This window comes from Protopterus annectens, chromosome 5.part1 (genome assembly GCF_019279795.1).
Source record: "Protopterus annectens isolate FY-2018-M chromosome 5.part1, PAN1.0, whole genome shotgun sequence".
In the NCBI taxonomy this organism is placed as follows: domain Eukaryota; kingdom Metazoa; phylum Chordata; order Ceratodontiformes; family Protopteridae; genus Protopterus; species Protopterus annectens.
In genome coordinates, this window is record NC_056736.1 from 466,444,050 (window position 1) to 466,456,862 (window position 12,813).

The 12,813-nt window shown below is 39.8% G+C and overlaps 1 protein-coding gene across 1 annotated transcript in view; it reads left to right on the forward strand.

Annotated features, from left to right (window-relative positions):
* Positions 1–12,418: 12,418 nt before the first annotated feature.
* The window catches only part of IGSF11 (immunoglobulin superfamily member 11), an 899,111-nt gene continuing 898,716 nt past the window's right edge, over positions 12,419–12,813 (forward strand). The window contains exon 1 of the mRNA XM_044073123.1: positions 12,419–12,813. This exon is cut by the window's right edge and continues 110 nt beyond it. The gene's annotated coding sequence lies outside the window, so the exon portion shown is untranslated.

Below are 12,813 nucleotides of genomic sequence, written 5' to 3' on the forward strand. Positions count from 1 at the left end.
ACAGCAAGAGGTTCTCCCGTTCGATTCTCGGCTGGAGTGCGGGGAGTGCCTTCTGTGTGGAGTCTGCATATCCTCCCCACGGTTGGGTGGGCATTCAAAAAACATGCATAAATGGGCGTGCCTTCGTTGAAGGTTGAACGTCGAGCTGGCACCTCGGCGTTTGTCAAAATCTACTGCCAATCATTAGCGGACTGGAGTTCTGCTGTGGGGACCCCTAACCGGGAAAAGCCGAAAGACAACAACAACACCTTGCATGTAAAAAATCATAATAATCTTACTTAACTACTTTGCTTTGCAGAGTTACAACTCCTAGTACTATAGAAGTATAGCATAGCAGTGTGTTGCTCGTTAGGATCACAATCGGCACAGCAATGTCACTAGCACAACAGTGATCCATACATTATGGGAATCCCCTTTAAGTTTACACAAGTACAATCAGTACTTCTCATTACAGTGATCTCTCACCATATCTCACCTTCTTTGAGAAGAGATTGCAATGCTCTTTGGAGGTAGAACATTGTGCACAGTTATACAAGATAATATTTGCATGCACATACTTTTCTAATTTGTAAACTTGCAGTACGAAAATATTCGGCATTCTTTTATAACAATTTACATTTCTGAGTAACGCAGACATATTTAGCCTTTTTTTTTCTTTCTCTAAGCATACTTTCCTGTTTACAAACATTTTACTGCTTACCTGTTTCTGGGACCATTACAGGTCTTGGTACAGCACCAGCAGCTTTGTCTCAGATCTTGTGATGTAAGACGCACAGGTTGGGGATGTGAGTATGTTCTCTTTTGTGACAAGTCAAAATTAGTTAACCTAACTCTTTTAGGTAACATATCTCTTTTAGTCAATGTGTTATCCATTATTTTGGCACTTGTTTGTCACAGCTGCATTAACTGAGTGTTTCTGTGTTTAATATCTGCAATTTTTTATCTTTATTACAGTCTTAACTTCGAACTGCTTTGGTTCCACTTTAGTAAGAGTAGAAGGGACCTATGCCATTTTCTGGCCAGAGACTGTGTAAAGCAAATAGGGTGTATTGTTTTTGACTGGCCACAGGGTCTTGTTTTTTTTTTTTTTATTGAATCTCCTCTGCTTAAGCATCACAGTTACACAACGCTTGGCTCATAACCTGTGAGCAAGCTTAGACTTAAATTTCCATATCTACTGTTTTGGCACTTGTTTTTCTCATTGATTTGTCACACCTGCATCAGAGTATTTCTGTGTCTGTGTTGGATATCTGCACTTTTTGACCTTTGTTACAGTCTTTAGTTAGAACTGCACCTCTACACACAGCAGCACCTAGCAGTGATCTGTATAGATGACAATATCTCACAGAGTAATTCCCCCTTGTAATCTGTGTAGCTGATCTCTCACAGTGTAAGTTTCCCTTAAAATACTCTTAAACTGTCTCATGTAGCCAAAACTAATCCTATAGAGGTTGTCAGTGACACTTGCACCATGCCTACTGCATAGGGTGAAGACCTTACACATAAAACTACTTATGCTGAGGCACTTACAGGTAATCTTTCTAAAATGTAAGACCTCCTACACAGCACAATCAAAAAAAAAAAATGGTCCTCAGCCATCATGTAAGCACTCTGTTAAAACACGTCCTATAGCTACACATAATAATACTGTATCCCATGCCTCTACTGCTAAGCCCTTAAGGCAAGTCATCACAGCCAAATGTCCTGATCATTGGTGATTCTATAGTGAGGCACATAGATGTCCCCCTCACCAGACTGAGCAAGAGTGTCATGGTTATCTGCTAGGATCCAACAAGTCAGCTAGGATCCATCATGTCACACAGGCACTCAGGTCACTGAAGAACAGCTACAGATATGGCTCTGTCATAGCCATATGTGTGTTAATGACCTGAGACGTATCTCCCTTGACTATATGAAGTGAGACATGATCAAGCTTGCTTGATTATGTGTCTCAGGCAGGTATGAGTCTTGCACTGATCGCATACTACCTTCTCCAAGGATGAGGCCACATTACCTAAACAAAATTATTGCTTTCAACAATTGGCTTAGCTTTTGGTGTCATTCCAAGGGGGTACAATATTTGATGGAATGGGAGGACATAGTTGACAGACCACGCTGCTTTGCCAGGATGGTCTGCCCTTATTCCCTCTAGGCTTTCAGATATCGGCAAAGACCTTTTCTACCCCATAGTGCTTTTTTAGGTAATGTCAAACTGATAAACCTCCAGACCTAAATGAACCTATGAAGGAATATCTGAAGGTGGGACTGATCAATGCTAGAAGTCATAATAAGAAACTCCACTCCCTGCAAGCATTCTTCAACCTGGAGAGTGTAGTAAAGGAGGAGTGGTTTAAAGTCATGGACAGTACCCCAATAGTGCAAAGTTTTAATGCTTTTCTCACCTTTAGACTAGCTACTGACCAGGATGGAAGTCATGTTGGAGGAGTCTTAGTCTATATTAAAAACAACCTCCAATCCAGACTGAAATGCCTAACCCACTGGAACTCATACATGTGCAGCTCACCATAAACAGAGTCTTGTACAGTATCCTCGCAAATTACAGGTACCCCTCCATGTCCCACGAAACCCAGACTATCTAAGTGCACTAGATTTTCTCAGTGTTCAACCCAATATAATATTCATAAGGGATCTCAACTACCCCTCTATAGATTGGGAATCCTACACAATTTCTAATGCTGAAGCCCAGCGATTCCTAAACTTTGTTATTACCACCATCCTGGAACAGCTGGTCCATTCTCCTACCAGGTGTACAGACATCCTTGATCTTGTCCTCACAAACTTGGGGGAGTACCACTCCTCACCCAATGTAATGTCCTCGCTTGTTAGATTTGACCATGAGGCACTATTACTTGAAATAAAAATTAAATCCAGGGACCCAGTGAAACCAGAAACCTTTAGAAACCATTCCAAGGCTAACCTCTCTCTACTAAGTGACACTTGGCTAAATTCCAGGCATCCCCAAACCTAGTAAACACTATACCATATGCTGAGCTCTTTACAAAATCCCTGTACAACCATACTGATAGCTGTATAGAGCGAGCTGTGCCCACTGGTATTAAGAAAAAGACAAACTCAAAAGACAAGCCACCCTGGTGGAATCACAATATCAATTGGTTATACAATAAAATAAAAAAATCTTGGCCAAGCATTGGAGGAACAAAGCCTAACATACTAAAAGAAACCCTGACCAATATAAACAGGCAGCCTTCAAAGGCTAAATCTGAAGAAAAAATAGCTTCTCAGGCAAAAGACAACCAGAAGGATTTCTACAGCTATGTCCGTAACCTCAAGAGAAATAATGCAACAATGCGCAGAACTTATTGTAAATGATATCACCCACACTAAACCAGAGGCCATTACCACCCTCTTGGCTAATGGGTTCAGCTCAAATTTCTCACCTCACCTCCCCCTCAATAGTCCACAGGAAATACTGCATACCACAATTTCCCCCAACCATTACTAGGGAATAGGTCATCAGTGCACTTTCCAACAAAAAAAACATTGCATCGATAGGCCCTGATAACATCCCAGGATGCTTACTAAATAGCATGAAACATTACCTCATTGGTCCACTTGAATCAGATTTTGTGCCTATAGAATGGAAAATGGCTACAGTAATTCCCCTGCACAAAGGAGGTCCAACAACCAATATGGGCAAGTACAGGTCCATAAGTCTAACAAGCCCCATATTTAAGGCCATGGAAAGAATCATGGACATGATAAATGAGAACATAGGTAATCTGTAACTGCTGGACCCATCACAGTTCAGCTTTGTTAAAAGAAAATTATGCCTATTAGATCTGGTGGACTTCTTTGAGACATTCACCAAGGCAATAGATGAGGGCAAGACTGCACACAGTTTACCTCAGCCTGGCTAAGGCTTTTAATATAGCACCCCACTTAGGCATTATAGACAAGCTCAGTAAATTAAGTATGAACCCTTTTATCATTCACTGAATAGCCAGCTGGCTCACTGATAGGACCCAGGAGATCAAAATAGGTGAGGACACCTCCAACAAGTGGCCAGTCACTTGTGGAGTTCCCATGGGAGCTGTACTGGGCCTGCTCCTTTTTGGCATCAAGTTCTCTGAAGTGGAAGCAAATGCTGAAGCTTTATGGCTGACTATGTTTGCAGATGATTGCAAGCTGGGGGTTATCACTGACTCCCCTGCAGACACTAGCATTTTTCAAGAAGGCCTATCTCTGACTAATAAATGGTGCCAAAGCCATGGTCTTAAACTCAGTGCTAAGAAATGCATAACTGTACCCTTTGGGAAGTCAACCATCCCAGCTAATTACCGTGTTGATAATTCACCCCTAAGAGTGGAACCAATGGTCAGGGATCTGGGTATGCATATAGACAGAAGCCTTACCTTCGACCACCATGTAGACACAGTGGTGAGGACATCCTCTTATGTTGTGCAGCTTATAGGTAAGAGCATGGCATCTAGGTCCAAAGAGGTCATTATCCCACTGTACTCTGACCTTATTAGACCAATTATTGAGTACAATGCTCCCTTCAGTATGCACCTGACCAGACATATGCAACAACTACAGCAACCTCAGAGGTTTCTTGCAAAAAGAATACAAGGCATAACAAAGCTACCTTATGCAGAGCACCTTAAAGCCCTTTCTCTGTACTCAGTCTCCTACAGATTACTAAAATATGATCTATTCTGGCTTGCAAGCCATCTGCAAACCCCACACTTATGAATCTCCTGCATGTTTGTAAGTCAGACAGTACCAGAAATACAAGGTCTTGGGACTTAAATGTTGTCTGTGACTTAAACAGAACATGCTAGAGGGACAGATATGTGTCCCAGAGACTGACCTTCTTTCTTTCATTTATTTTCCCATCTAATTTGAAACAGCCATTCTGAACTGGATTCTAGCCAGGCAAGGAATGAACTGAATGTATGTTGTAGTAAAAATATTTGTAATAGAAAGTTTTTTGTTGTTGTTGTTGTTGTTACTTTTATCCTGAATGTTGAAGAAATGTGCTAACATGCTTGCTATTTTTTGCTCAAAAATATTTTACAAGCACAATCCAACAAAAGAATAAAAAAAGAAATACAACTATCTGTTCTTGTTATTTGTGTAGGAGATTTTTTTTAATGAGTCACAAATGCCTTCATACCTTCAATTGTCTCACTTAAGATGGATTGCTATCCCTGGATTTATACTGCAGCATACAGACCATTACAGACATGCTTCTGGGGAATTTCTCCCTGGGCCGCCACTGAAAATTGACTTGTTCCAGGTTGGACTTTCCTGGTAAGCAAATATTAAGTAAATAAAATAAATAAATTTCATTGAAACCATAATCTTTTAGCATGACATCAGCAGTTCTTATGTACATCTAACGCTTTATATAAAACTGTTACTGAAAATACCACTTATGAGTGGATCACTATACAAAATATGTGATCAGCTATTAGGGTGCTGTCTTTTTAAGATGCCCAAAGTGAATAATCATGTTGGAAATTGAGATTATGCAGGGCAAAGTATGCCATCATCAAATGAAAAACAATTATTTTCATCTTATTGCCAAGTTAAAGACTTGGTGATGTGTAATGGAGTTAAATGCAATATCAAAGATTTCTGTGGCATTTAGAGAAAAATTTTTTTTTTTTGTAAAGTATCAACACATTTACCATTTTTCATGCAGTGGTCCCCACCCCCACAAGACAGAACTGTCATCAGGACTGTTCTGCAGAAAGTGAGACAGGTGTCAACCCTGCCAACTAGGTGCAGTGATACTGTTTATCTTCCTCTCTGCAATAAAGACAATGAAAAACAGTTTCTCAGCTCTGTGTCTTTTTTGTAGTACTTACTGATCTCCTGACATCAGCAGCACTAATTACCCATCTAGGATTGTCAGTAGCACCTGACAGGGTACTTTACAGATTTCTCTGTGTCTGTGATGTATTATGCAGGCAGAGACAAATTTCTCTGTAAAGTATGTATGAAATTAAGCTTGAAAAAACAGTGGGGGTCAATTCCTTTGATTCCAATTCAAGGAAATTCCAAGCAGGTTTCTGGTACCCAAACAATATCAGTACAGTGAAAAGCAACTTAAGGGTTGAGTTAAACTGTAAGAGAAGCTGGGTTTTCCCTTTAAGGGTATTTTTACCTATTTATGCTAGCTGTTCGCAGCACCATTTGCTTGCAGATAATATACACTTGACGTTGTATGGACAAACCCATGCACTTTACAAATTTTTAAAATGCCGAGGACACAAATTAAATTTAAACTGGGATATGACTTATTAACAGGTTGCAGAAGGCAATTTGACTATCTCATTGTCTCTTGAATATTAATCCACTGCTACTTTATTTTTCCCAATGTGTTTGTCTGCAGCAGTTCTTTGCCATGGCATTTTTTGACAGTGGAGACACTATGAGAGATTCTTTTCTTAGAAGAGGCTTGTTTTATGCAAGACTGACACATAGGAACAGGCTTAATTATGCTAGTATTGATATCTGTCCACCACACAGACACTATTGCTCTATGTCTGTCTGTTTCTCTGTCTGCGGATGTTTACCCCTTGATGATCTTCAGGGATTTGTTTCTGGATTTCTGCTCTTTGCAAAGTTGGCATCACAATCCAATTTTGATACATCAAGAGACCCTTGTGAAAATGAGCTCTCACAATGTAATCCAAGAGCTATCTCTGTCCATTTACTTGACCACCCATCCTGAATATTATCAATTATTGTCTAATAGTGTGCATCTTGCTTTTTCTGAAGAAGATGCTTATCCTATGCAAAATCTAGTCTACTAGACATTATAATAACTGAACACCTCCACCTCCGCCAATGTCACCAGCAAAAACACAAACACAGAACAGAGCTTGAAGCAAACACAACGCCAGGGTGAAAATTTCTCAAATGGTTTAATTCTGGTACCTCGGCCTTTCGCATTCAAGGAATACCAACAAAAAAATACTTGCTTTTTGATATAATATGTGTTATAGAAATCTATGCCTTTAACAAATACAATGTAAAAGTGAGTTATTGCTGCTTTAAATTTAAATTGAATTGATTATACTAATTAGCATAATTGCACTTGGATGATTGTATAAAATAGGGGTGTGATGCTACGTTGGTATTCCTTGAAGGAGAAAGGCCAAGGTACCAGAATTAAACCATTTGAGAAATTTTCACCCTGGTGTTGTGTTTGCATGAAGCTCTGCTCTGTGCTTGTGTTTTTGCTGCTAGATATTATAGTTTGCACATACATAGGCACATCTTTTTCAACATTGGATTGGACTGTTAACATCTCTTTTTCAGGCCATGGTATCTGTCAGTATCAGTTGTTTCCCCCAGAACATGACCTGTTTTTATATTCAGTCATATAAACCTCAACAGCCATAGACACCTTGAAGGAACCTTGTCTCATTTGAATGCATCAGTAGTAGACATGGTTTGTCATCTGTTTGTAGCTAGAAACTGCCCAGGCCTAACAGGTATCATGAAAAGTATTCACTGTTCCATATTCCTGCAAGGCGTTCTTTATTAATTTGGGAATATATCCTTTTAGTCTATGTTAATGTTATAGAAAAGGAAGTGATGGGTTTCTTTCTTCCATTAACCTCTTGCAAAAAATTAGCTCAAGTGCCATAACTGTTTAATTCTGTTCTGATCACAGTCAGTTTCTTGACATCAGAATATGCAAGTATTTTGATGTAGGCACTAATGTAGACAAGACCCTTTTGAAAGCCTCTGGGTGTCATCTCATGTCCATGCTACACCTTTCATTAGTTATTGGGTCATAGGATAAAGCACCAGTGACAGTCCTGGTACAAATTTACTCAGATAATTTACCATGGCAAGTATTTGTCAAAGATCCATGATATTGTCTGCCAGGGTAACTCAGTTATAGTTTTTAGCTTACTTAGAGCCTGTCTAAAGCCACTTCCACTAATGCAATGTCCAAAATACTGAATTTTTATCTAACCAAAATAGCACTTTTCTTTATTGAGTTTGAGCCCTGACTTTAATGGAATGATGCACAGTCTTTAATTTCTTATTATGTGACTGATTGTTAGGACCAAGCATTAAAATGTCATCCATCACAACTACAATGTCCTTATGGTCTTTGAGAAAGTTAGTTATTTTGTTCTGAAAGATCTCAGGTGCTGAAGCAATGCCAAAAGGTATCTGCTGAAAGCAAAATCGAAGAAATACCAAAAGAACTGCTGAAAGCAAAATCTTCCCATTAGACTAATGAACATGGTCAACTTTCTATTGTTTGGGTCAAAGGGCATTTGCCAAGACCCACTCAATGCATGTAACATAGAGAACATCCTTGTTTCAGTTAAATTAGATGCTATATCTTTCATGGTATGCAGGGTAAACCTTTCCCTTTTGTCTACATAATTTAGACATTTAAATCAACACAAATGTTTACTTTGCTATTTTTTATTACCGGTACCATTGGAGCACACCAGTCTGCAGGTTTAGCCTCAGGGACTATATTTCTATATTTGATTTATCTCAGCTTCAGTGTTAGAGATGATGGGGTGGTACTTGTCATGACATAGTAATGGCATAAGGAACAGTACCATATTTTAGGAGCGTCTTTTGTGGCTCACATTTACTGTTCAATGTTCTGAATTCTAGTGCAGTGCCTAGAAAGACCTTCAAAGAACTTGCCATCATAAAATGCTGGATCAAATACTCTTGAGCCTAACCAATGATCCAAATTAGATTTAAAAGTACTAACAGATTCTGATTTCTTAATCTGTAATGGTCTATTATTCCACCACAAAGTTCTTCTCCCATGAAAGGAATTGTTCCAAACAGAGGATTTACCAGACGTATCAAAGGAGTGCAACATCACCAAACATCACCAAACACATTATCACTTTTTTATCAATTTTGGCACTTGAACAAAATTGCCAAGAAGCAACTCTGTTCAGCAGATTGTCTGATTTAGTGTCATGAACTGCAAGTCTTGCATACCATTTTTCATATGGTTCTGACTGCTTCTTCAAAGAACAAATATAGAGTTTTCCTTGCTTTTTCCTCAGTTTCAGCTTGTGTTGTTAACTATCTGACCACTTTAGTCTTATGCCCAAAAAACAAAATGTCTATATTTATTATATTTCTGGCATCTTTTGCCTTGTTTTACATACTGGTTTGACTCATTATACAGGCACTTGTATCTAATACTCTCTTTCTGTTTGCATTTATTACTTTTATCACCTGAATGTTTACACAGGCACCCCCTGTCCTTTTTCCTCTGCTTAGTGCCATATTTTTGAAGGGATTGGTAAAGATGTTTAAGACTTGTATCTTTCGGCTTTTCCAGTTAGGGGTCGCCACAGCGGAACTCCAGTCCGCTAATGATTGGCAGTAGATTTTTACGTACCGACTTGCCAGGTCTGATGCACAACCTTCAACGAAGGTACGCCCATTCACGTATGTCTCCACACAGAAGACGCTTTAGCTGAGTATCGAACAGGACAACGTCTTACTGTGAGGCGACAACGCTACCGCAGCACCACCACCACAGCTATGGCTGATATACCTGTGTTCTTCAGCAATCGTGGTTTTGATTTTCACAGCCCTCCAGTTGACTATTGTGTGACCCAGAACAGAGCACTTTATCAGACAGTGCTCCTTAGCTGAGATTTAATCAATCCAATTTGTTAACTGGGTGAGTCCACTGGACACAAAGTCCCTTTTCACAAGTGCCCTGGGAGAAAAGTCTGCTTAAGTGACTTGTTCAAGGTCACTCAATAGCTAAGGACTGAGGGGATCAAACTCTATACCATAGGAATTACAGTTCACAAGTTTAACCTCTTCAACAACTTCCAGATCATTGAGATGAATCTATCTGTTTCAATGCCTTCACTCACATTTCTTGCAACTCTCATAGCTGCACTTTGTTTTTAATTTCTTCAGACTGAGAAGAAATTTATATATCTTTTTTAACATTAACTTTGACATCAACCACAACATTTGCAAAATATTTTGGTCTGCAATGCTTATGACAACCATGTCTCCTATTTGCACATCTTTAATGCCACAAAGCTCGCAATATTCTACCAGCTCATTCAGATATCTCACAGGTGCAACTACAGACCTAGCCCCTTTCTGAATGTACTTACGGAAGTGTGCTGCTTCATGTACTACATTTTTTGGGGCACAAAATGTTCAGCTAGCTTTGCTTTAACTGCTCAGACTGAAGGCTTGGCCCTCAATAAATACAATGACATCACAAATAAGTTCAACACCTCTGCTAATAGCATAAAGTATGGAGTTCACATAAGCTGCTATTCTGTAATTTGCAAAGTTTTGGCTTTGTATTGGCCTTGCTGACAGTACTATACCAAAATATCAGTAAACTCATTGGTGTGGCTTCTTGCATTAGTCCTGTACTGTTTCATATCATTCTGAACATTTTCCAGCTTCTATGTGGCATTGGTGATGTTTTGTTTCAAACTATTGTTACAAGTATCTCATTCCACACCGCGTCAAGCTTCCTGCTATATTTATATCACTAGAGACTTGGGAGGCCATAATTAGTATGCATTAATTTGTTGCATTTATTTTTCATACCAGTTAGCAACATGCATGATGTCAGGGTTACAGTCAGCTCATTACTGCTCAATGGTATACATAAATGCGATCAGTCTAACATGAATAGCACTATTCATAACAGTGATGCATGTTCATCACAGAAGGTGAGGGATCCTGTATATAATCTCTTAACTTAGCTTTTTTAACTTATTTTAGTGAAAATAACAGGCAAAAAATGTATCATCTTTCAAGAACTATGTGAGAACAAGGAAACAGCATACAGCAAAAGGTTGGCAGTTTAAGGGGGGAGTGCATGGAAACATTTGTCTGCACAAACAGCATGGACTTTCCTGAGAAGGTTGTTGGGGTAAGAATTGTAAGAAAACTTGACATTTATGATGTTTGCAGATGACATTTTGATCTGTAGTGAGAGTAGGGAACAGGTGGAGGAAACCCTGGAGAGATGGAGATATGCTCTAGAGAGAAGAGGAATGAAGGTCAGCAGGACTAAGACAGAATATATGTGTGTGAATGAGAGGGAGGATAGAGGAATGGTGAGGATGCAAGAAGTAGAGATGGCGAAGGTGGATGAGTTTAAATACTTGGGATCAATAGTTCAGAGTAATGGTGAGTGTGAAAGAGAGGTGAAGAAGAGAGTACAGGCAGGATGGAGTGGGTGGAGAAGAGTGTCAGGAGTGATTTGTGACAGACGAGTACCAGTAAGAGTGAAAGTGAAGGTCTACAAGAGGGTAGTGAGCCCAGCTATGTTATATGGGTTGCAGACAGTGGCATTGACAAAAAGGCAGGAGTTAGAGCTGGATGGAGCAGAGTTAAAGATGTTAGGATTTGCACTGGGTGTGACAAGGGTGGACAGGCTTTGGAATAAGTATATTAGAGGGTCAGCCCAGGTTGAAAGGTTTGGAGACAAAGCCAGAGAGGCAAGATTACTTTGACTTGGACATGTGCTGAGGAGGGATGCTGAGTATATTGGGAAAAAGATGCTAAGGATGAAGCTACCAGGTAACAGGAAAAGAGGAAGGCCTAAGACAAGGTTTATGGATGTGGTAAGAGAGGACATGCAGGTGATTGGTGTGACAGAGCAAGATGCAGGGGACAGAAAGAAATGGAAACAGATGATCCGCTGTGGCGACCCCTAACGGGAACAGCTGAAAGAAGATGATGATGATGAGGAAAGGTTACCAAAAGTGGCTAGACAGTTATTATTAGGGAATTATTCTGTTACAGAAGCAATTCATAAAGGTGTGTGGGGGCACACCTGGTTTGATGAAGCTTTATATGTATGTCGTGTAAAAGTCAGCACTCGGGGAGCAGACGTTAACTCTTGAAGGAGGCACACTCCCCAATGCTATCCTTGAACTGCCTTTGTGAATATGTGAAACTACCAAAGATGGGGGGTAACGTCCTGTACAATGAGAAAGCTCAGTATGATAATTACAACAGGATGACAGCAATGTCATTATTTTCTGATAAGTTAAGCATAAGCAAATCGGTACATGACTAACACGATTTTTACGCTTTTAGACCTAAATAGCTAAACCATAGCTCACGTGCAAAAAATATAAGAAGTGCATTTACTACGACCAGCTTCACAAAGTTAAATACATAAATACATTGCTTGTATGAAAACATTTCAGATAAATTAAGAATATTAGTAAATCTACTTATAGAAAAGGTTTCAGACTATGAGTGAGAAAAATTGGTGTCGTGCAAACTTCTTAGCAATTCGGTGCAGGAACATAAAAAACAGCAGATAGCGCCCTTACTACAGCAACTATAAGCTCTTAGCGACTCCTCGGTCACTATGCAAATACTGCGGTCTTGTGCACTAGCAAGTCAGCCCACGCCAGTCCGTGTACGGCTCGCGCTTCGCTGTAGCGCGCGGACAGATCTTGCACCGCCAGTGCCTTCGCGAGTGAGAGGTCCTGGGACAGCCTAGGTGAATTGGGAAAGCGCGTGCACGTACAGACGCGCTCCAGAACCAGTCGGGATTGCTGGCTAACGGTATATTTTATGTAATTAAAAAGTGCAAAAGCGGTGCTACTATGACTCTCCCTGGAAATCGGGATTTATGGTTTCAACTTTTCACAACCCTGAATTTTATGTTGTCTGCAATGGAAATGTTACTGGGCTAATTATAACAGTACTGTGATTCTGCAGAAAAGTTATTGGGGTATGCACTGCTACTATTGACTGCGCTCTGTTTTGCATATGTCCGTTACATCATCCTCATCTTGTTGGAGT